Source organism: Leptonychotes weddellii, chromosome 3 (genome assembly GCF_054177405.1).
Source record: "Leptonychotes weddellii isolate Sample4059 chromosome 3, ASM5417740v2, whole genome shotgun sequence".
Classification (NCBI taxonomy): domain Eukaryota; kingdom Metazoa; phylum Chordata; class Mammalia; order Carnivora; family Phocidae; genus Leptonychotes; species Leptonychotes weddellii.
The window spans coordinates 95,526,222-95,550,979 of NC_138371.1; the positions used below are offsets into that span (position 1 = coordinate 95,526,222).

The 24,758-nt window shown below is 39.1% G+C and overlaps 1 long non-coding RNA gene and 1 pseudogene across 1 annotated transcript in view; one reads left to right on the plus strand and one right to left on the minus strand.

The window, feature by feature from the left end:
* LOC145720807 (uncharacterized) overlaps window positions 1-24,758 on the plus strand; it is a 125,792-nt gene that overhangs the window by 49,819 nt on the left and 51,215 nt on the right. The gene's annotated exons all lie outside the window — the stretch shown is intronic.
* LOC102739469 (large ribosomal subunit protein uL11 pseudogene) lies at window positions 3,369-3,926 on the minus strand (annotated as a pseudogene).

Below are 24,758 nucleotides of genomic sequence, written 5' to 3' on the forward strand. Positions count from 1 at the left end.
TTTTTTTAAAGATTTTATTTATTTATTTGAGACAGAGAGAATGAGAGAGAGAGAGAGCACATGAGAGGGGGGAGGGTCAGAGGCAGAAGCAGGCTCCCTGCCGAGCAGGGAGCCCGATGCGGGACTCGATCCAGGGACTCCAGGATCATGACCTGAGCCGAAGGCAGTCGCTTAACCAACTGAGCCACCCAGGCGCCCGGAAAAAAGAGAATTTTATGAGGCCAACATTACCCTGATGCCAAAGGCAGACAAGACTATATAATAACAGAAAACTGTAGGCCAATATCTTTGATGAACATAAATGCAAAAATCCTTAACAAAATACTAGCAGACTGAACTCAACAGCACATTAAAAGGAACATACACCATTATCATGTGGGATTTGTTCCAGGGGTGGAAGGATAGTTCAATATGTGCAAATCAATTAATGTGATACATTACATTAACAGAATGAAGGATTAAAGACCCATAACTACCTCATTTGATGCAGAAAAGGCTCTTGACAAAATTCAACACTCCTTTATGACAAAAACTTTCAACAAACTATGTATAGAAGGAATTTACCTCACTGTAATAAGGACCATATCTAAAATCCCACATGTAACATCATACTTAAATGTGAAAAACTGAAAATGTTTCCTCTAGTATCAGGAGCAAGACAAGGATGACTGATCTTACCACTTCCATTAAACATAGTACTGGAAGTCTTAGGCAGAATAATTAGGTGAGAAATGAAAATAAGAGGCACCAAAATTGGAAAGGGAGAAGAAAAATTATCTTTGTTGGCAGATGATGATCTTATATGTAGAAAACTCTAAAGACATTATAAAGACTGTTAGAATCAATAAATAAATTTAGTAAAGTTGCAGAATATAAAGTAGACATACAAAAAACCAGTTGTGTTTCTATATGCTAATGACTATCCAAAAAAAGAAGTCAAGAAAACAATCTCACTACTTCTTCTTGAGTCAGTTTTGGCATTTTATGTATTTCTAGGAATTTGTCCATCTGATCTATGGTATCTAATTTGTTTGCATAGAATTATTCATAGCATTCTTTCATAATCCTTTTAATTTCTGTAAGGTTGGTAATAATGTCTCCACTTTCACATTTGACCTTCACATCTGTATTTGTATATTCTCTCTCTTTTTTTAGTTATTCTAGGTAATGGTTAGTTCATTCTGTTGATATTTTCAAAGAATCAAACTTCTTGTTTCATTGGTTCTATTGTTTTTGTATTCTTTATTTTGAACATGACTTTCTAAATTTAGCAGTATTTATACAGATACTTTTGCATCCCCTAATTTCCCAAATAAACTGTTTCCTAGATTTTCCTCCTAGACTTTAGGGAGCCAGCAGATGGGTTAGAACAAATAAATGCAATAATTTGCAAATAAGGTCTGCTCGGCTCCATCTGGAATCAGGGACCAAAATCCTACACTGGGAATGCAGGGTACCATCTTCAAGACTTGAGAGCTGAGGAGGGTGGCCAAGGGTAAGTGAAAACACCACAAAGCTTTGCTACCATTTTAAGTTGCCTTTTTCTTGACCCACCATTCAATCGGTTGTTATAAATCTTTGTTTTCCAGAGTTTTGACAAAGTAAATTCTGGCAATTGCTGCTTAGTCTTTGATGTTTTTGTGGAGGGACAAGAGTTTGGAGCTACTTACTCTTACCAGTTTGCTGACTCACCCATCCAGAAGTATTCCTGATACCAGAAGTTAATTTTATGATAGTGGTAATCATTTTAGCCTCAAGTTTCAGCTAGTTTATGAAACAACTAGGCTTTTGACTATGGGCAAACATATGTATTTTCTGCACCTTATTATAAACAGTAAAATGTTTATTCTTGACAACAACTTTATTTACTCTTACTTCTTCCAAAACATAAATATGAAGAGTATTTTTTTAAATTTTTTATTGTTATGTTAATCACCATACATTACATCATTAATTTTAGATGTAGTGTTCCATGATTCATTGTTTGTGCATAACACCCAGTACTCCATGCAGAACGTGCCTTCTTTAATACCCATCACCAGGCTAACCCATCCTCCCAACCCCCTCCCCTCTAGAACCCTCAGTTTGTTTTTCAGAGTCCATAATCTCTCATGGTTCGTCTCCCCCTCCGATTTCCCCCCTTCTTAAATATGAAGAGTATTAATGAAGTTGTCTAATTTAGCTTTTGGAGAAATGAGTGCTATTGTTCTTGGCTTGGCTGTCTGCAGTTTTTACTCAAGCCTGAACTCTGAGAAGCAAACTTTTTTTTTAAGTATTTGTAAAATGTTTATTTTTAATCTCTTTATCTTTTTCTTTTTTATTCTTTTCTTTCTTTCTTTTTATTGGGATATAATTAACATACAGTGTTATTTTAGTTTTAGGTGTACAATAACAGAACAAAAAGACAACCTACAGAATGGGAGAAGATATTTGCAAGTTATATACCCAATAAGGGGTTAGTACCCAAAATATATAAAGAATTTATACAACTCAACACTAAAAAAACCAAATACTCTAATTAGAAAATAGACAGGGGCGCCTGGGTGGCTCAGTCGTTGAGCGTCTGCCTTCGGCTCGGGTCATGATCCTGGGGTCCTGGGATCGAGCCCCGCGTCGGGCTCCCTGCTCAACGGGAAGCCTGCTTCTCCCTCTCCACTCGCCCTGCTTGTGTTCCCTCTCTCACTGTGTCTCTCTCTGTCAAATAAATAAAAAAAATCTTTAAAAAAAAAAAAGAAAATGGACAGAGTTTCTGAATAGAAATTTTTCCAAAGACATACAAATGGCCAACAGATACATGAAAAGATGCTCAATATCACTAATCATTAGGTGATATGCAAATTAAAATCACAATGAGATATCATCTCACACCTGTCAGAATGGCTAAAATCAAAAACACAAAAAATAACAAGTTTTAATGAGAATGTGGAGGGAAAGGAACCCTTATGCACTATTAGTGGGAATGCAAATTGGTGTAGACACTGTGGAAAACAGGATGGAGTTTCCTCAAAAAATTAAAAAATCAATAGGATTGCCATATGATCCAATAATTCCACTACTGTGTACTTACCAAAAGAAAATGAAAACACTAATTTGAGAAGATATATGCACCCCTATGTTTAGTGCAGCATTATTTACAATAACCAAGATACGGAAGCAACCCAAGTATCCATCCATAAGTGAATGGATAAAGAATATGTGGTATGTACACACACACACACACACACACACACACACACAAATATTACTCAGCCATAAAAAATAAAATATTGCCATTTGCAACAACATGGTTGGGCCTAGAGGGTATAATGCTAAGTGATTAGCAAACTTTCTTTTCTTTTTTTTGGTTGTCAAATGATCCTTTATTGAAACATTCTCCTTTGTGGTTAACTAGCTGGGCATTCCACCGCACCACCGTTGACGTCATCTATGATGTCATGAGGGTGGCGGCCATCCACACTGCAGCCCACAGACCGGGCAGTCCCCAGGATTTCTTTAATGGTTCCAGAGAGTTCTCTGGCTAAAGATCGGTGTCGCATCTGTCGGGCAATATTGAGAGTCTCATCAAAAGTGATATTTCCACTGTGCTTAATGTTTTTCTGCTTCTTTCTGTCTCTTGGTGGTTCCTTGAGGGCTTTGATAATCAGGGCAGAGGCAGAAGGTACCACTTCAATCTGGGCCTGTCTGTTCTGAATGGTCAGTTTCACTGTAATCCTCAGACCCTTCCAATCACTGGTTGCCTTGGCGATGTCATCACCAACCTTTTTTGGAGACAGACCCAGGGGGCCGATCCTCGGGGCCAGGGCAGTCGTGGCACCGACTTCGCCGCCAGGGCACCTCAGGTACACGACTTTGATCTCGTTGGGGTCAAACTTAGGCAGCGTGGCGGAGGTGGCTGATGTCGGATGAACCGTTAGCAAACTTTTAAAAAAGTTTTACAATTAAGATCTTCCATTTAACAGCTGACTCAATTTAATGATGTCCAAAAGCATATTAAAATGCTCTCGCTTTGGGGCATTTGGGTGGTTCAGTCAGTTAAGTGTCTGTCTTTGGCTCAGGTGGTGATCCCAGGGTCCTGGGACTGAGCCCTGCATCAGGCTCCCTGCTCAGTGGGGAGTCTGCCTCTCCCTTTCCCCTCCCTTTGCCCCTCATCCCCTCCTGTGCTCTCTCTCTCTTAAATAAATAAATAAAATCTTTAAAAATAAAATAAAAAAGTAAAATGTTTTTGCTTTGATAAGCTCTTCTTTTCTAGCATACAGATTTCAAGAAGGTTTAAAGAATGGAAGAGGTAACAAAAATAATCTTTGAGTTCAAACCCAATATAGCTAATACCAATAAACAAGAAACAGTTTGTCTTTAACTTACACTTAAAAACAGAAATCTTATTTATGTTGATAATACAGCAGCATTCTAAAATTGAACTTCAATGCACAAAGGCCATGACCAGAGTTAACAGAAATACCTTGTGCCCCTTGTTAACAGTAGATCTTGCCTGGAAGGATTCCTTGCTCATCTCTTCTATTTCTTTACTATCACATATATATTTATGGTATTTGTTCTTCAAATAGTAAGGGTATGTTTATCATAAGTATATTTTTCAGTTATCCCCCAGTTAAATTCACACTGCAACGTAGAACAGGCTTGTTTAAACTGAAAACACCCTTCTCTATCAAAGAAATTTTGAGAGATTTCTAGGGGATTGTAGTTTTATCTCTCTCTTTCTCACCTGCCACTCTAGATAAGCAGTAGCTCTGTGGAATGTGAAAGTAACATTGTAATATCCCTTTCTATTTCAGAAGACAATTTATATACTAATAGGATTCTGAAATTGTAAAATATTAGTGCCAAAAGTCCCTTAGAAAAAGATCTTTTACAATACCTCTATTTAAAGGCCAAGAAACTGAGTGTTAGTGAGGCATATTGACTTTTCCAAGGACACATTATGAGACAGGGCATGAGATGTTTATACAGTAATAATGGGGAAGTGAGGGATTAAATGCTGAAATGAGAACTATAGGTAATTGGAAAGAAAAAAAGAAGTAAGGAAAGAAAGAAGAAAGGATGGAGGAAGGGAGGAAGGGAGGGAGGGAGGGAGTGAGGGAGGAAGGAAGGAAGGAAGGAAGGAAGGAAGGAAGGAAGGAAGGAAGGGAGGGAGAAAATGGATTTGAATTATTTAAAGGCTGCTTAACATTGCACAGCACTCAAACTTCCACAGCACAGAAAAATAAAGGAAAGCTTTCCATATAGGGGCACCACAGCCTGAAAAACAAGTATGGGTAGCTTGTTCTCAAGACCTGCTTGGCCATCTAGAAAGTGAGTATTGGAAAAGGTAAGGAATTAACACCCATTAGGAGACAGACCCCATGTCTTGTGCAACACTTTTTTCCCCGTAATTAAAAACAATCCAAAGAATTAGTGCCATGAAGCCTCTCTGATTTCCACATGACTTCTACCATAACACACTGCCTTCCAAGAGGGGGAGCAATGGAGATACTGAATCTGTCTATATGTGGAGAAAAAAACCCAAAGCAAGCGTCTTGTGTATGGCTTTAACACTGAAACCGTGATAAGCTACTGAGGGTAACCATACCATTGAATAGCTCTTAGGACATTTAGATTTGTTTTCATGTTGAATCATTTCAACCATATAAAAAAAGAAAGACAGTAATATAAAAATAATTCAAGTTCACTACTCTGATTTATAAAATGTTAACATTTTGCTGTAATTGTTTCATGTTATTTTTGTTTATAGGAATAAATGTTTCAGCTATGATTGAAATCCCTCCTCTTTCCATTCCTGTCCTTCCTCCCAAAAGTAACTATTTTACTGAGGTTGGTGTGTGTCCTTCTGTAGCTGTGTTATTCTTTACACCATATATTTATATCTGTAAGGAATATCTAGTATTATTTTATGTGTTTTTAAAATATTCATAACTGACATCATACAATATGTCCTTTTGCAACTTTTCACACAGTGTTATGTTTATGATATATCAATGTTGACACATGTATATCTAATTCATTTATCTACCCCTGCCAGTTTAATTTATTATTTTGAACTGATATATTAAAAGAAGAGCAACAACTTAATTATTTTTCCACTACTGGTGGACATTTTGATTTTTTATGATTATTTCCTGATACCAACAATTCTGAAAATAATGTGCTACATCTCTCCTTATGCAAATATTTTGAGAATTTCTCTAATGTAGCTAACTAATGGTATAAGGTATGTACTTCTTAAAAATTATGAGATATTGTCTCAAAGCTGTCCAGAATGGTTATTGTGCCTTTTGTGTGCCAGATTGGATGGATATTTGTATGTACTTATTAAATTGGCAGCTAGCCAGGTTCTAGATCATCATTCAGAGCTTGGCAGGTGACAAGTCACATTTCCCAGCTGTGTTCTCTGCCATCCTTGGTTTCTCCCTACTTGATTAGTACAACCACTCAAGTCACAGCACCCTATGAAGTACATTTATTATTTTTGTGTGCAGTTCTTTGCTTGCTTTTCCTGGTGTCAAAATAAGGGGTAGGAGGGCCACCTGAGTGGCTCAGTCGTTAAGCGTCTGCCTTTGGCTCAGGTCATGATCCCAGGGTCCTGGGATCGAGCCCCACATCGGGCTCCCTGCTCAGCAGGAAGTCTGCTTCTCCCTCTCTCACTCCCCCTGCTTGTGTTCCCTCTCTCACTGTGTCTCTCTCTGTCAAATAAATAAATAAAATCTTAAAAAAAAATAAGGGGTAGGAAATTGCTATATGATTTTGCCCTATGAATATTATATGGGTCCCAAGCATACCTGTGATATTCCACAAGAATGCAGTCAGGAGGTCTTTTCTCTCAAATCTCCTCAAAAGGTTGATAAAGATTCTTAGGTCACAGTCCTACTGACTGCTTGAACTCACCAATGGACAAGATACAAGGGTCTTTTGAGTAGACTAATTTGTATCATTTCACTTGCCAAAGAAACTAAAAAATTTAAATTGTACAAATATGATGGGAGCCATGTAGGCTGAGTCCATTCAAGCATCAGGCAACCGTACCTTATTTCCCCAACTTGACCCCAGACAGGTAAGGGTGGAAAAATCAGCCCTGCGGATGGTTATGTGAAACCAACTCTATCACAACTAGTTGATTCTGATCGCATTGCTTCTTGATATATCACATCTTTACCTTTCCAACCTTTCCAACCAATTAAGCCCGTGCCTGTCAAAGAAGGAAGTTGAATTATGTTTGAGCCACAGAGTTTACAGAAAGCAAACCTGCTCTTCTAGAGGTAATGCTGATTCATCAGCGGTCACCAGGTGGTAAGGAAAATGAAGACCTACAGCTGAAATCCCTCATGTCAACCTCAGGACAGTCAGGATCTCTCGATTGGTGCAACTACTCAAGTCACAGCACCCCGTGTGTCTGCCACACACCGCCACTTGGTGTCAGCAAGGCAAAGGTGTCCCCCCACTCCCACCCCACGTGAATGCAGTACTCTTCAGAGTGAATGCCTTAGTGGGAAGAACCTTGGCTGGGTTTTGGCCTTTTAATCCCCTGATCAAAGCAACCCATTGCAGTGAACAAACACCTTATCTGGCCATCTGCTGCCGCTCTGTCTGCTAAGAGTTCCATTTGATAATTGCTATTCCAGAGAGAGGTTTGGGAAGGGGGGAGTGGGAAACGTGAACTCAGATTTCCAACTTCTCAGAATCTTCTCCAATATGCTATGCTTTTCCCATAGGGGTAATTAAAGTAAATTATATACAATTTTGTTTGGTTGTATTGTATCAAGTCCATTTTCTAACATCATTATAGTTTAATAACCACAAATCCTTGGCTGTGTATTTTATTATATAGATAAGATGTTAATCATAAAGCCTACTAATGTTCTGCTTTTAAGACCTTTATTTCCGATGGTTTTTATCTCAGTACATGATGCTCTGGTAAACTTTTTTGTGCATCAATCTTGATCTGCTTTTCACCATGCTTCCTCATTCACTCATTTCACACATATATATGTTAGAGGTTGTTCTTAGTGCTTTTAACACATTCATTTGCTATCAGTAGTTGAAAGGAAATCTAGAATTCCAGAAATGTAAACCTTTCAATGCTCTTTATAAGTATTGGCAAATCAACACCCATGGCTTTAAAGTTGTAGATGGTCTTAGAGCACCAAACATTCTGAGAAGATGGCCTCTGGTTTGTTGGAGTTGGGTGTCCCAACACCCATCTTTCTTTTGAATTCAAAATATTGGAAGGATACCTTCAAACAACTGATGGCCAAAAGAGGGTAGCAATATCAGCTTTATTGAAATAAAAATGGCTAGAGAGCATGACTTCCATCTGAGGTCCATACTGCCTATTTTCTGTCCCTCTCCATTTAAAGAAAAGGCCCAATAAGGGGCCATTAAGAAGCTGGGCCAGAAAGCGCAGATCCTGGCTAGCCAAAGTGCAGGCCAGAAGTTCCAAAGGACTGTGGTAGTTCTATTTTATTTGTGAAATAAGCACCAAAAGACAAGATACAACTTGTCTTATGCATAGAAATCTTTTGCACCCTTACTAGGGTCCAGGGCAATAAGGTTTTTCCCAGTCAGATTACCCACATCCCTTTCCAGTTTCCTCCTCTCAGGAAAAGAGTAAATGCACCTATCTTCTGAAGGAATATGAGGGTGCTGATGTAAGTGTAGTTCTTTTGAGAATACTCAAGCAGAGTCATAGGGGGCTGTATGGTTTCCCAGAAAGAGCAAGACAATATGGCTTTGATTTCTGACACTTAACCAACTCTATAAATTAGACAAACTCCTTAAATGATTTGAACCTCAAACAGAGAGAATATAACACCTATTTTATCATTTTATTACATAAATTAAGGAAGATGATGTCACTGAATAATTTTTCCTCCCTATGGAGTTGCCAATTCATTGACAGAAAAGTCAAAAGAGTTGTTTAATACATTACCTTATTGAATACTATAGCCATAGAGGTCAAAATGATGAAATAAGAAATGCTGTATAGACATTCTCATTATTAAGCCAATATTTATTTATTTATTTATTTATTTATTTATTTAATTTTTTTTTAAAGATTTTTATTTATTTATTCATGAGAGACAGAGAGAGAGAGGCAGAGGGAGAAGCAGGCTCCCAAGGAGCAGAGAGCCCGATGCGGCACTCGATCCCAGGACCCTGGGATCATGACCTGAGCCGAAGGCAGACGCTTAACCATCTGAGCCACCCAGGCGCCTAAGCCAATATTTATTGAATCTTATGGTTCTTCTAGTTCCAATTTACACAAATCAACTACATGTAATTGTCCACATATGCTCTACAGTCTTACCCTAATATGAACTTGCTTATTTGATTTATACGTAGGATTAACAGATTTATTTCTTACTTGACAGACTTTGGAGATGTGTTTTAGTTATTGAGTTCAATAGCTGTGTTTGTTTTAGTGTGCAGCAAGTGCTTGTACATCAGGGCATGCTCAAGTTTTGGTGGCCATTTCAATGGACTCTAAAGCTGAAGATTTATGTAGTGGTCTGCCTAAATTTACTATAGTTGATTTACTGAAAAATTAAATTCTGTCCTGTGTGGTGTTATGGCAGCTTGCAATAGCAATGTTTTCCCATGGCTGCCAAACTGCAAACTGTGAGTAGTTCAAGACAGGGATTTGGTGCTATCCTCATGGTCTTATAACCAGGAACTCCAAAATTTCCAAATCCTACCTTGGTCATCAGCTTTCCTCCCTTCTGGATTCCAGAGATAGTAGCAAACAGAAGAGACAATACCATAGTGAAAATCTGGAATAGTAATTTCTGTGCAGATTTCTGGCAAAAGACTAAGCTAGAGCACATGGCTAAGCCTAGAAGCTTAACTGAAGCACTGACTCCCCACTCACTCCCCTGTCTCAACTAGGAGTTCTATATCCAGCAATGCCAGCCTTGAAACATTAATGAGAAATTAAAACATTCTCAGGTAAACAGAAATTGAGATAAATTGTGGCTAGAAAATGCATTCTAAAAGAAATATGAAAGGGGTCCTTTAAGCTGAAGTGAAAGAATGCTGAATAGTAACTGGGATCCCCATGAAGAAATAAAATAGCACCAGTTTAGTTGCATATGTAGGTGAATGAAAAAGAGAGTATTGATGTATTTTTATGTTTGTAACCCATTTTCCTCTCCTACCCGATTTTTAAAACAACTGTATAAATTCTATGTTTGTGTTGATGGGCAAAGATGTACATTGTATGACTATAAAGAACAAAGAAGAGAATAGACCTATGTAAGAACAAACTTTTTATATAATACTGAAAGTAAGTCCGTGTTAATTTGAATTAAATTGCTATTAATCAACATGTTAATTGTAATCCCCAGGGAAACCACTGAGAAAATAACTCAAAAAGGAATAGCCTAAGAAAGCCTTATATTATAGGATTCAGGGTCCAGAAATAAAGTCTTACATTCTTATACAAGTCATTACTGGCAATTTAGGCCTAGAGAATTTTGCAAAACAAAAACGAAAACAAATACACTTGAGCAAGCATGAGAGCGGTAATGAGAAACTGTGTAAGTGTGTAGGAGTGTGTGTGTGTCTGTGAATTTTAAATTAAATATGGCTAAAGAAACCAACACTCTAGCAATAATCTCAATATTTATTAGACTTAACAGGAATTTAACAAAAAGCAAGCCCTTGAGGACATTTTTATCAGATGCCCAAAATGTGGCCTTGAAGCTTATCTAAAACCTACTTAAAGAAATCTAATGAATAAGGAGTATAAAGAGCTTTCAATAGGGAAGATAAGAGATGAAGATCACCATCTGTGACTGAAGAGAGCAAAGTCAGCTACTATGGAAGCACCCAGGAAAGTGACACTCATCTAATGAAAAGGCGATTTGAATGTGAAGACAATGGGGTTGTCATCATCCCCTGTGGAAATTGGCCACCCAGTGGCAATAATATGGAAGGAATACAGTAAATGAGAGTCAACAAATGTATAAAAACAAATGTAGTAATTTGTCAAGCTGGTTGCATTTTGAAAACAAACTACATTTGTTTGTTTGTAATAACACTGTTGTAATGTTAGTAATTATTTGTGCCTCTTTTCTCTCTTCTGTTTGTTCAGGGTGTTTTAGCTTCAAAGCGGGATAGCTTTTGACAACATGGTGGGCGTTGGAAGTGAAAGAGAATAAAGCCAGACTGGGAAAACCAGAGTTGAGATTTCTGATTTCACTAAAGGGCCAGACTCCAAGGTGGATGGTCAGTGGTTTTATAAGCAATGTTATTCAGAGTTGGGCAATAAGTTTGGTTGTGATTCACAATCATTTGATTTATGAGGAGGCTCAATTCTATAGGGGACTCAGCACAAGAAGAGTATGCACTATGGAAGGATATTCTGTAAAAGCAGGAAGTGGGAACCCCTGATGAAAAGTACATTCCAAGAGCATACAGAAGCAAGTTCTGGTCCTTTGAAAGGATACTTTGTAAGAATTAGGAACAGAGGTGGGATTCCAGCAATATGGAGTAGGGTTGGCCAATCTATTCCCAGTAACGATCTGAAACCAGTAGAAGTGGATAAGTAGAAATCTGTAGCTCAAACCAAGGTATGGAGATTTACCCATGGTAGAGTGTAATAGAACAATGTATCATTTATGGGCATCTGTGTGTCCAGAGCTTTTCCTAACCATAGTAGATAACCTCCAAAGATAACCACCTAGATGGGTGAGTGAGTTCCAGATTGGACCAGTGAGTGGGGCAAGATTTGAGCATCGTAGCTCATCTCACACAACACTAGTCCAGTGTTTCCCAAACTGATTTCTGTAGTTACTAATGGTGGTCAAATAAACTTGAAAACAATACGTGCAATATTTTCATCTGATGGATTTATAAAACATATTATCCTATAGGAAATTAAAAAAAAACCACACAGAACTTTTAATATCCCAGCATTTTCTAAATTTACTTAAGAAAAGAATCCTTGGAATGTACTTTGAAAAGTCCTGCTTTAGTCCTCTAGATTTTTCTCAGCACAGAGACCCAGTGATCTACCCCAGAGGGTTTCCAAAGGCCACACTCCTTGCTAAAAGCATTCGCTGCACTCTCTGCCTCTCTGTTCAGTCTCTGCACTTGGCCCCCGCAGCCTGTATACCAAGACTGTGGAAGTATTTTCTTTCCCAAGAAAGGGGACGTCCAGACTTACTTCTCTCTGGCTGAGCTTTGCAAATGCTGTCCTCACAGCCGTCCCTTACCACCAGACTACTTCTCTTCCTTGTTTTTCTTTAGATAGCGCTCCCTCTCAGAAACATTCACTCCTGAACCACCCACTACCAAATCTGCATGCAATGTGCCTCCTAGATCCTCCCTAGCTCTCTTTTGTTCAGTATGTATTGAGCACCCATTTTGTGCGAGGTACTAGGTGTTGGGGTTACGTCAGTGAACAATGCAAAATTGCTGGCCCTGGCATCCATTATTAGATGCCTGCCTTACATATGTGTCATTAGATTGTAAAGTATCTACTTTCCTTGTCTGTCTCTCATGCTTCGTCTAGCTCAGTAAGAACAGGATCCCTCCAAGTATTTCAAAATTTTATTCCCCGGGCCCAGAATAGGCTTTGCCAGTTTCCCCTTGGCCTCCCCTCTGTTTTCTGGCCCTGAAGTCCTCCACCACCTCCTGCTAATATTCCTCAGAGTTAGGAGGTTGCAGCTTTGTTAGTGATTCTAACAACCTTCTGCACAATGTATAACATTAGTAAATTAAATTAAAATCAATGAATTTCATTTTGCGGTTTGTGTTGAACATACTCAAATTGCCTCTGTCTCCTTAAATTGTCAGTCACCTTGGGCTGGGACAGATAGAGCAAAACTGAAGTCGGGACTTTGACCAACTTGAATGAAATCCTCCCTTTGCCCTGGTCGGGTTGTGTGACTTTGGGAAGCTTACTTAACATTCTTGAGCCTTACTATCCTCATTTGCAAAACAGGGATGACCACGCTCACTGCTGACCTCATAGAACTGTGTGAACATTCAGAGAACGAGGACTGTGATCTACCTCATGTCGTAGTGGGTCTGACAGAGCTCAGAAACTCTGTCAATGTGAGTTCCTTCCTTCTCCAGAGAGGGTGACTTTCCTTTTTATTGAAGGGGTGGGGGAAAGAGATGTGAGAATGTCAAATTTTGGTGAGCATGTTAAATGAAGACACTTGAATGTACAGATTTTAGGTCTCCTTTAGCTCAGCCTTAATTATTCAAAGGATGGAACTGGACCAACTTGAGGCTCATGCATCATTTAAAAAAATTACCTACTTCATCTATGCTGGTTCTTCCACTGGCTCCGGGCCCATAATTAAGACTTGTCTGAATAAGCACTAGTATTTTAATCGAGGTATAAGAGAAAGAAGATGAAATGCAGGGAAGACGGAGCTTCCAGCTTTCTTCTGAGTGAAAGATTGCTCATTTTAGAGAACAGAGTGAGCCTTCGAAAAAATGCTTACAATGGGAAAATTTTAACATTTCCTTTTAACTACACAAGTAACATCAATGTGCTAATTATTCTAAAATGAGCCCCGAATTTGCTGTATGGTTACACTTTATGAAATACTCGAGCTCCATTACACCAAGAAATAAAACGCTGCAAATTCATTTCTGTTAATTCATGCATAATTGAAGCAGGGGCTGGTGTGAATCCTTCAGAATATGCACATTTTCGTTCCTTTGTTCTCAGTGCCTTTGCAGTTAAAGGTTTACAACAACAAAAAGGGGTGACTACATTGGACTCATAACTTTTACGAACTGTTTAAATGCATAATGAAGACGATTCATAAAAGTCTCTAATTGTATAAGCACATCATTAAATATAGATTGTAAAATATCTTGTTTACTTTTTATATAAACCCACCACAGATAAAAGAATATTGCAAACATAGCATGTATTTTGTGTAGGATGGAGATTGGATTTAATTTTCAGTTGAGCGAAGTGGCCCTATGTCACTGGGGCCGATTTTCCTTCAACTGTCTTTTCACCAAAATCAGAAAAGTCATTCTGGCAATGTCTTGGTGAGTATGAATGAAGGCCTTGGCTAGTAGAATTTCTTAGTTAAAACTTGAAGCTAAACTACTTTAAAAATAATTCCTTCTTGAAAGTCTTGTTAAAGTGTCAAAATTAAAAAAAGTTGAAATCAACCCTCCATTGCTTCTTGCCCCTACCTCATGGAAAAACGCAACATGGCCATCATGATTAGATGTTTATTTGTCTCACTAAGGATTTTATATGTTATGAAGGAAGTCATAACAACCATTATTTAATGATCAGGTATTATGGGCCAAACATATTTGCAATTGCTTTTTCCCCTGTTGCTTGCCCCCCCAACCTTCCCTGCCCCCATGTCCCTGTGTCTCCAGTAACCTGGGAATGAGCTTCCTCAGACATACATCAAGGCACCTGGGAGGCACTCAGAACAGTCTGGGACCCATTTTGTGAATTCATTTGTGGATGAGTATATTGTGTAAGGATTTTAAGATAAACATCTCCACCTGCAAACTCTTTGTGGCAGTATTACCTATCACCCCCATTTTACAGGTAAGCAACTGAGGTTAAAGGGGTCTAAGTCATATTTAGCCATTATAAGAAATAAGGAGATTGGGTTCCAAGCCAGGTTTTCAAAGTCCAACCTGCGTTTTGTCCAGTGTTCAAACTATGGTAGGGCTCCACCTGCCAGAATAGCCTCACTGGCCTGGATGGCAGGAAACTCAAGAATTGTACAGGGGATTTCGTGGGTGTGGGTCAATCGCTGAAAGATGTGCATCTGTATTCACATTAGGACAATCTTTTGTCTGCTTCTAAGTTGTTTTTAGCCAATACTTTGGGTTGGCTGTGCCTAGTTGTGTTCTCATTAACCAATTACTTCCCCACAACAGTAATGCCTGGTATTTGGGATTCTATAGCCCAGAGCTGGAAACTCTGAGAATCAGCCCAGCCAAATACAACCAAGACAGGTGGAGGTCCTGGCCGTCCACTGAGAAACACACAGGTGACTGAAATCAAAATTGGTGTTTCTAAGAGAAATGCCTGGAGACTGAAAGGCAAGTTCCCCAGCTTCCTTCGCCAAATCATAATGCCTTAAAAGGCAACATGTTCTAGAGGAAACTATCCAGGTTTTGGGGTCAGACAAGCCTAGATTCCAATCCACACAGGCTGTGTGACTTGGGGATTCTTCTCAGCCTCAACTTCCTTCTCTGTTGTTAAAAAGAAAACTGCAGGCCCAAAATGGCACCCTGTAGATTAAGGCCCCAAGTCAGTAAACCAAGATTTAATACCTACCCTAACTGTAGTTTTAGCCTAACCTTTAACTAGTCAACATGGGAATTTCCAGAGCCGCGCTAGGAAATTTACTGAGACTCCTTTCAGTTCTCTTAGGGGCACCTTGTCTGAAACAATGTATCTTTGCTAAGAATTTCCATTGTTCCACTGCCGCTCTACCTTTAAAAGTCTTTCCTTTTCTGTGGCTCTTTCGAGCTCCCTCTACTGGTTGGGTGGGATACTGCCTGATTCATGACAAGTTATAAAGCCAATTAGATCTTTAGAATTTACTCAGCTGAATTTTTGTAGTTTATAAAATGGGAACATACACCTCATTTCTCCGATTGGGATAAAAAAATAAAATTATATATATGAAATACCTAGACATAGGTTTTTTTTTTTGGTCTTACTTCCCGACTTTTTGTATACACTGTCTTTCTGAAGTCTTGGTTGAACTTACAGAATTATTATCATTTGTGATTACAGTCATCAAAACTTTACATTAGGGGCGCCTGGGTGGCTCAGTCGGTTAAGCATCTGCCTTTGGTTCAGGTCATGATCCCAGGGTCGTGGGATCGAGCCCTACATCGGGCTCCCTGCTCAGTAGGGAGCCTGCTTCTCCCTCTTACTCTGCCTGCCACTCCCTCTGCTTGTGCTCTTTCACTCTCTCTCTCAAATAAATAAATAAATAAATAAATAAATAAATAAATAAAATCTTAAAAAAAAACCTTACATTAAATTTGGAGGAATCATGCATGATCCAAAGATTCGTAGCTTGCATCATCAGTGGTATTTGCCAAGACTGCAAGAGATGAAGAGACATCTGTGTCTCCACATTGTGGCCCCTCAAGCCAGCTAGCAAGCCCATTGGGGGAGTTCTAAATGGTATTGATTTCCTTCCACACTTGAAGTTATAGCTGAGCCTAAATGATAGCTGCAGAAATAGGAAAACAGGGAACAGACACCATCATGCTGTTACCAGGGCTCTCTCCTCTGGAAGTTGGGGGTGTTGGCATATTGCCTTAACACACTTGGACTGAAAAAGTAGATCAAATTTTCTAATGCCCTAATCACATTATTATTCAGATATTTTCTTGGAAATTAAAGCACCCTTAATGTTCAGCCAATTTATGGGTTGGTTTGTCACTCAGAAAGCAATATAGACATGTATATATAATAGGAAATCTTCGGAAACTTCCCCCATGTTTTCAGTGGCATTAAACATATAAAGAAATCCATAAAAATGCCTACATTGTCTCCCTCTCCTTCAAACCTATGTTGCAATAATAACTACAATCAACAACTGTAAAAAAAATTGAGTGGATTCCCTTCCAGAAATATATGTGGAGAAATATATATGCTCACACAAATACAGAGAGATATCATTCTACACATATTGTTCTGTCACCTGAGTTTTGCAAAATAATACGTGGGTATCTGTGAGGGTTTTTCATTCTTTTTTATTAGTTCCATAGTAGTCTTCACATGAGTACATCATGAATTATTGAAACTTTTTTTTATTGATGTACATTCAGACTTGGTGTTGGTGTATGGTGTTCTGATGTTCAATCATCCCACAATCGATATTTTTGAAGACACATTTTTATGTATTTGCATGAGAAATTCTGTGGGAAAAATTCCTTGGAGTAGTTACAGGTTAAAGGGTGTGTACAAGCTGCCTTTCAAAAATGCATTCCCACCAAGAGGACATGAAAGTGCCCCATGCCCTCTCATGTTGACCAGTTCTGGGTGTTTGTTTAATCATCAGTTTGACAAGTAAAATCAGCATGTCATTTTGTTAAGATTTACATACTCCTAATTACTAATGAGCTTGATATATTTATAATATCTTTCTGGCCAGGACATGAATCTAGCCCAGAGTGAGCTTTCCTCTGCTCCATGCGCACACTCCTGAACTCAATGAGACATGTGGAAAGCCAGTATTGCTGTCACAGGGACCCAGGGGGTCTGGTGCAATGCCAGGTGTGCGTGTGTGTGTGTGTGTGTGTGTGTGTTTGTGTGTGAGACACATACTGCCGACCAACAAGGCCACATGGACACATTTTCAGTGTTTGCTCTTGGTATTCATCTCTGTAAAAGCACACATTTGCCCAAATAGAATTGAATGGGTTCTAGGTTTTTTTCTTTTACTGACTTGAGAAACTTTTATTTCTCAAAATATCTTAAAATCATTTAGAGTTTCCCTAAAACCTTAAACAATGTGGGGAAAGGATGATTATAAATAAAGAGCTTAGAGTCTCTGCTTTAGAATTTTTTATTATGAAATCATATCTAGTCCTCAATTCCAAAGAGTAGCTAGCCCATGACACAGGCAGCAGTCAGTCCAAAGTTATTAAGCATTTGTGACATACCATAAGTAGGTTGGTACTGGGAGTTTTATCCCCTACCTTCCAGAAGCTCACAGTCAAGAGAAGGGGGTGGGGGTTAAAGGTAAGGATATAAGCACAATACAGTGAACTGAATATTATAGAACGGATAAATATTAAGTACAATGGGGACTCAGAGTTTGGGGATGTTTGGGGTCTATTGCCTCCTTTATTGTCTTCATAAGAGCTATACAATAATCTCTGGAAAGAAATTTGCTGTGTGTATATATGTGTGTGTGTGTGTGTGCCTGCATGCTAAGCCTTTATTGAATTCACTGATCTACAAAATATGGCCATCTCCTACCCAACAATTTTAATGATTGCACCATGCTGAAAGCCAGAAAATGAAGAGACAGATTACAGACCATACTGTAATTCAATTATAGAACAACAGAAAAGGAGGGAATTAATAAAGGCTGAAGTTCCACATTTGCAAATGAGTTGATGCAACTGGCAGAAAAATTAAGGCTCACAGAGGTGAAGGTGCAGGAAACAGCATGGAGGGGTTGTTAGGGGCAAACAAGAAGGCAGACACTAAGACAGAATGAATCATCGAAGCCTGTAACACCTGAAGCCCCTGTTCTCAATTCCAGTGATTCCTGACATGGTTGAAAATAGTTGACATATTGCTCCTCTATTATATTTGTGTTTTCATGCTGCTTTTGCTGTTTCAGATGCAGGGAGTACAGCTACAAATATAAAAAGCGAAAATGCCCTTTTGCAGCATTTTGCAAAAGCTAAGAAGTGACAAGTACTGCAAATTTGCAAAACCTTGTCCTTGATCAGTTTTGCACACTCAAGGGTCCCACATAATTTGGGTAAACAAAGAGAACACTTTGTGCTGGTCTTTCTAATTCTTCCTTTACTCTGTCCAGTCACGCTCTGGCCCTCGGGTTCCTGAAAATCTTCCCTGGACTCCACTGGTGCTTTTCCTCACTGATCTATTCCTCTGCTCCATAAACTTCTTTAAGGACCTTTGTACCCTCTGAAGGACTGCACAATGTACCTCGGGGAAAAGATGGAGACTTAATTGACTCTTGCGGATGGTTTGTGTGGAAAAGCAATGTTTGGAGAAATAGATTGGGGTCTTAGTATGGGGGCCTGGGATGTTTGGCTATGAAGTTTGGAACTTATTCTATAAGCCCTGGGGCTGCACGTGAAAAATGTGATGCTGTGGTGAAACTAATCAGCTATAAACCCAAAGGATGGATGGTGGAGAGGCATAGGAAGAGATACTAAAAGCAGAAAGGCCATTGCAGAAATATAACTGTGAGGTGTAAACTCCTATTTGAGCTAGCATTGTAGCAATGGGAGTTTAGGGGCATATATGGATTTACCCTTCATTCAATCATCACATTTTTGCTGGACATGTGTGTTGGATGCTTTGTGAAGATCCAAAGATGTATCAGGCACTTTTCTCCCTCTCGCACCTTCTGCAATGAATTGCTCCTTTGTTTTTAAGATTCACTTCAAATGAGAAAGGCTGGAGAAAGCCTTCTCTGACACCATCTCACTTTGAGATTGGTACCCAGGTTCATGCTTTGACTGTCCTGATTTCCAAGGTTAATTGCTCTTCACACGGTTGTAATTACTCTTTACATTCACGCCATCCACTTTATACTGTGAGGTCTTTGAAGTCAGGGACTGTGTCTCATTCATATCTTTGTATTCCCCAGAAAGCAGTGCAGTGCCTGCCACGGAGTGGGTCAGCACCAGCTTAAGCAATGGTGGCCTCAAGTATGGGGAGGAAGCCTGGTTTTGGTACACAGCTTTGTCATGGATGGTAGCTTTTCTGGAAAGAAATGGAGTTCTTTTAATACATGTTGCTTGTGAGAAGATAGTGGGTGACCAGAAGGGATATAAAGGAGTCAGTCATAGTATGGCCAAGAAAGGAAGGTTCTACTCAGATTTGGAAAAGGAAGATGAAATATTAAGTCTGAATAAAGAGGAAAGGCAGTAAATGAAAGGAGACGCGTTCAAAATCAAAGAGACTGAAAGTATGTAAGAGGTTGAATATAAGTTAAATTGGGCTCTACAATTCAGTTTGGAGACTGAAAACATTAGGAGGGTTCAGGAAACCAATTTTTATGTAGGGTTGATCCTTTGGCATAGGACAAACTTGCTGCTTTAAGATTTTGGAGGAATCAGGGTATGGCGCATCAAATATATCAGTACAGAGAGGAACTTAAAATTTGTCAGATTTGGATTTTGCAGGATTTGCTTTCCAGTGAATGGTCCTGGATGGATTTATAGATATCATTCATGTATTCATTCATTAATGCAACCTTGCTGAATGTTCAGTAAGTGACTCATAGTATGAGGAACAGAAATAGTACTCAATGTTTGTTAAATAAATGTTAGGTGCTTTGAGGGTTGCTGACCTAAGGTAGGTACTCTGTAACTCTAATATTAAGTAGAATGCAAGCAGGTAGAGGGACAGAGAGGACTGGATAGACCCCACTGAATAGTTATCAATTGATTTCAGTCTGGGAAGATGAATAAGCAGACAGAGATGGGGAATGCTGGGAGGAATCTAGATATTGGGGAAAGCATGGATAGGCATTTACCTCAGAAATCAGAAGATATACCCAAGAAAATGTTCGGAGCCCCATTAGTTACAGGAGTTGGGCATGGGTGGAGGCACCATTACAATGAAGATGCTCCAACTTCATATCAAGTGAAAGGTAGATGTAATTCAAAATTCTATAAATATGTGTAAGTATGTAGTCTCAGTTCCTATTGATGAGACTGCACATAGGTTTATCTGAAAATATCCTTGGAGAATTCAGAATTCACTCCTGTGCCATAGCTCATCATCTCCTGTTCCTACTGCACATCTATTTTCCTTGCAAAGATCATAGTAAAAAGCCACCAGACAATAAACCTGGCAAGAGCCCTGGGCCAGGTAGAGAACCAGGAGCTAGCCAAGCTTTAAGGCTGCTTAACAGTCTGGTTTTGGGCAATTTACTTCCATTTCGAGTCTCAGTTTCTTCATATATTAAAGTCAATATTGACCTCAATGATAGCTCCAATTCTGTTTAGCCCTAAGAAGCTTAAATTTGTTTCTGTCGTCTGTTCACATTCAGTTAAAGCACAATGAAAGAGAGACTGCATGACCTGGCCAAGGCAATAACTTATGACAATTTAAATTACTACTGTTAAAGAACAAAAATTCAACTGAGTAAATTTAAAGATCAAATTGGCTTTATTCAATAATTCATGAATCAGGCAGCATCCCATTTAGCAATAGAAAGAAGCCCTGCCAAGCTACAGAAAAGGAAAGGTTTTTTTTTGTAAAGCAGAAAAGGGGTTGGAAAGGCAAACTACTAGTGAAGAATGCATTGTTTCAGACATGGTTGCCCTTCTAAGGGTGACAGAAGGGGTCCATTGGGCAGATTATCTCACTAGTGCTGACCAGGTCATTCCATGTTGACTGGTTAAAGTTTCCATTCCCGGGGAGTTGAGATTGCAGTTGGGTTAGGTATTACATCTTAGTTTGCAGATGTAGGGTTTAGCTGACACAGGGCTCTGTTGTCTCCTTTTTAACACTACACAGATGTTTTTAAAACCAAAGAAAACCATCAGCAAACAAAGCGATCCCAGCATCCTGAAATTCTATAGTCTGAGCAATGAAACGGTAACAAGCACCCTGTCACAGCACTGGGGCGAGGGTTCCTCTCGGTTCAAATTAAATCAACTCAAGCCATCAGATCTTTCATTTCCACTGCAGGTGAGACAATGCTGCAATTATCTAAAATATAATTACAGGTATAAATGAATAAGGCAGTGTGTGTGTGTGTGTGTGTGTGCACACGCTACTGTGTTTTAAATTACACTTTTCAGAATAAATGTTTCTGCAGAATGAGTTTCTCCACTACTGATGAGCCCTTTCTCAAATATAGTCAAAGTTAGGTGAAAATCAATAAATAAAAGCACATTTCTCAGTGCTAAAGTAATTGGCAATCAGAGAGAAAGATAGATCTCAGCCATTATGTTGTTAAAAAAAGAGACAATGGGCCCAAAATGAAGTCACTTGTGCTAAAGCCCACATCACCAAACCAAGACTTAATACCTCACTTAATTACAGTTGCAGCCTCCTCCAGGAATGGAATCTTAAACCAGTTAATCTAGAATTATCTGGTCAGCACTAGTGTGGTAATCTGCCTGATAGAACCCTGCCATCTCCTAAAGAAAGGTGACCTTGCCACAAACAATCAATGGTTTGTTAGTCTAACTTCCTTGTCCCACCCCTTTCTCCCTGTAAAAGTCTTTCATTCTGTACAGCTCTCTGGAGCTTGTTCCAGTTTTCTAGATGGGATGCTGTCTGATTCATAAATCATTCAATAAAGCCAATACAATCTTTAAAATTTACTCGGTGTTCACAAAATGCATTTGATTGGCAGAGATAGGAGACATCTCCTGTTGTTCTGCAATTAATTGTTACTTTGAGAAAATAGTCTAGATTTTTTTTTTTAACTATGGATTTTTCTCAAAAGTGCAGACTTGCCAGCTCGTTTTACTCTTACTATTCAGGATTGGCATCAAGTCTTCATTAACTGATACCGGATGACTGGGAAGCAAGTTGGCGGATGCCTTCTTACCAGTGGAGATGTAGGTGGAGCTCAGCAAACATTTGCTGCTTGGATGTGCGGGCACGTGTGTAGCAGGTGCCACCTGTACTGGGCACTATCATGCTGTGAGCAAACAGGACGTACAGCCATAATTTGGCTCCCGTTGAGTTCCCTTTCCCAATGTAATGTGTGCAAAACAGTAGCAATGGAATCAAGGCACAGCCATGTTCCTGTACCTTCCTGTTTGGTAAGGAAACATGGGACAAAATGGCAATGCTAAAGGCATGGCAAATTATTAAGTAGAAGCTGATCCTTTCTCCCTTGAAAATTGATAGTCAAACCTATAACCTTCCATCTCAGAAATGCGGGGAACTTCTGTAAGATTTTGCCTGGAGGTTTGTACTTGCCCCATAGAGAGAGAATCTTCTTGAGAAGATTGGGGTGGGTGAGGTAGAGGACAATAGCATTTCTCTTGGGCATTATGAGCTATCAGTATAATTCTGCAAGTCAGTCTCAGTAATGTCAAATACTTGCATATTTCTGGGAGATTTTAAAGCAGATGGCCACAAGTTATTTAAAAATATAAGAATATACTGGGGTGCCTGGATGGCTCAATTGGTTAAGCGTCTGCCTTCAGCTCAGGTCATGGTCCCGGGGTCCTGGGATTGAGCCCCACACCGAACTCCCTGCTCAGTGGGGAGTCTGCTTCTCCCTCTGCCTCTCCCCTGGCTTGTGAGCTCTCTCTCGCTCACTCTCTGTCAAATAAATAAATAAAATCTTTAAAGAACTAAAAAATAAAAATATAAGAATATACAGTTTATACGAAATTTTTCCTTGGGTCCAAATCCACCAATTGCTGCAAAAGGTTAATACAATCTAGATGCATCCAGATATTCAAACAAAAAAGATACATTCTTTTACTTGTTCATTCTACAAATATTTATTGAATAGGTGGCACAACAGAAAAATCAATCTATATAGTCCTGTTTTCATGAAGTTTGTATTCTAGTAGATCTCTAAAATTTTAGCATTTTTATATTTTTAACATTGTATATGGAATTTATGCTTACACACCACACACACACACACACACATACACACATGAGTGTTTTCATCAGATAGGGTTCTTAATAGAAAGAAGTAAAAGAAAACAAGCAATAACAGAAATTCACTACAGTTTGAGTTACAAACAATTTACTGAAAGGATATTGCATTGCTCATGAAACTGGGAAATGCTAGTGAGCCAGACTTAGATACAAGGCAGGAAAAAGGAATCATGGCCGATAAACACCACAGATGCAGCATGGTGGGGCATTGCTACTGCTACAGCTAAGTCAAAGACATGGTAGCTCCCAGCCCTGGAGACTGCATGCTGCCACTGAAAACATGATCCTTGCTTTTGGCTCCCAAAGCTATTGCCTTCACTGTCCCTGCTTGTTAGGGTCAGAGCTAGTGATGCAAGTCTCAGGGAGGCATGTTTGATTGGTAGAGCTTGTCCTAGTGATCTAGAAATTGAATCCTCGTGAAATACACACTACACTTAGTCAAATGTTAATAGCTATATGGCAGTCAGCTAGTCTGTTCCTCTCTCCCCAATTTAATGGAAGCATCATGAGGACAGGGTATGTTTGATTTTGCCTCTGTCATCTTGGTTTCCAGCATAACACAGGTCACATAGCAGGTACTCATTAAGTATATGAATATATTAGGTCTGGTGATTAAGTTAGGTTTTCACTCACTCCACACATTTACATTTTCTTTTTATTCTCTCTCAGGTATGAGTCAGCTCCTGATGAAAAAAGAAAAACAAAACAAAACAGATGTTTTATGTAAGTTTCTGAAGTCCAATAAAATAGGATGAGTCTTTGGTCTCTCACAGATCATCCTGGTACTCAGGGACCACTGATCCTTTGAAGGATGACTAAGAGTTGAGTGTACCCAGAAAAGCATTAATCACCTAGGGCAAGGAGCCCACAGTGAGAATGAGCCTGCCAGAGTGCCAAAACAACCAACTCTTCCTGACTCTCCCGTGAGACCAGGTAACAACTTTGGATCCATATCTTTCTAGTAAATGTTTAGTAACAATAAATTATGCTGTTCTGAAAAAGTCACCTTGAGATTCATGGTGGTCCACACAGGAAGAAAAAATGGTGCGGTACTTGTGTCCCATCCCTTTGGGGGCTTGGTTCTTGGAAGAATCATTATTCAGAGCAAGCATTTAATTGGGAGAGTTGAGTGTCAAGGTCAAAGTCCTTGAGAACCTATGTGAAGAGACCCCTCTACTTCTCAGGCTAATTTCATATGTGACATAAATCTTAGAAAGTTAAAAAGAGAGTGGGACTTACTAGGTATTAAACTTAGCAACATTTTCTTATAGCTGCTAAAACACTTTTCCTTCTTTGCCATTAGAAAACTATTCTGAATGTTTAGGAATCTAATTACCATGCATATAGCCTGGAAGAAATTAAAATACAAACAAAGACCAGGAAGCATAAAGTTTGAAAGATAAAACTAGTGCAGTTTACA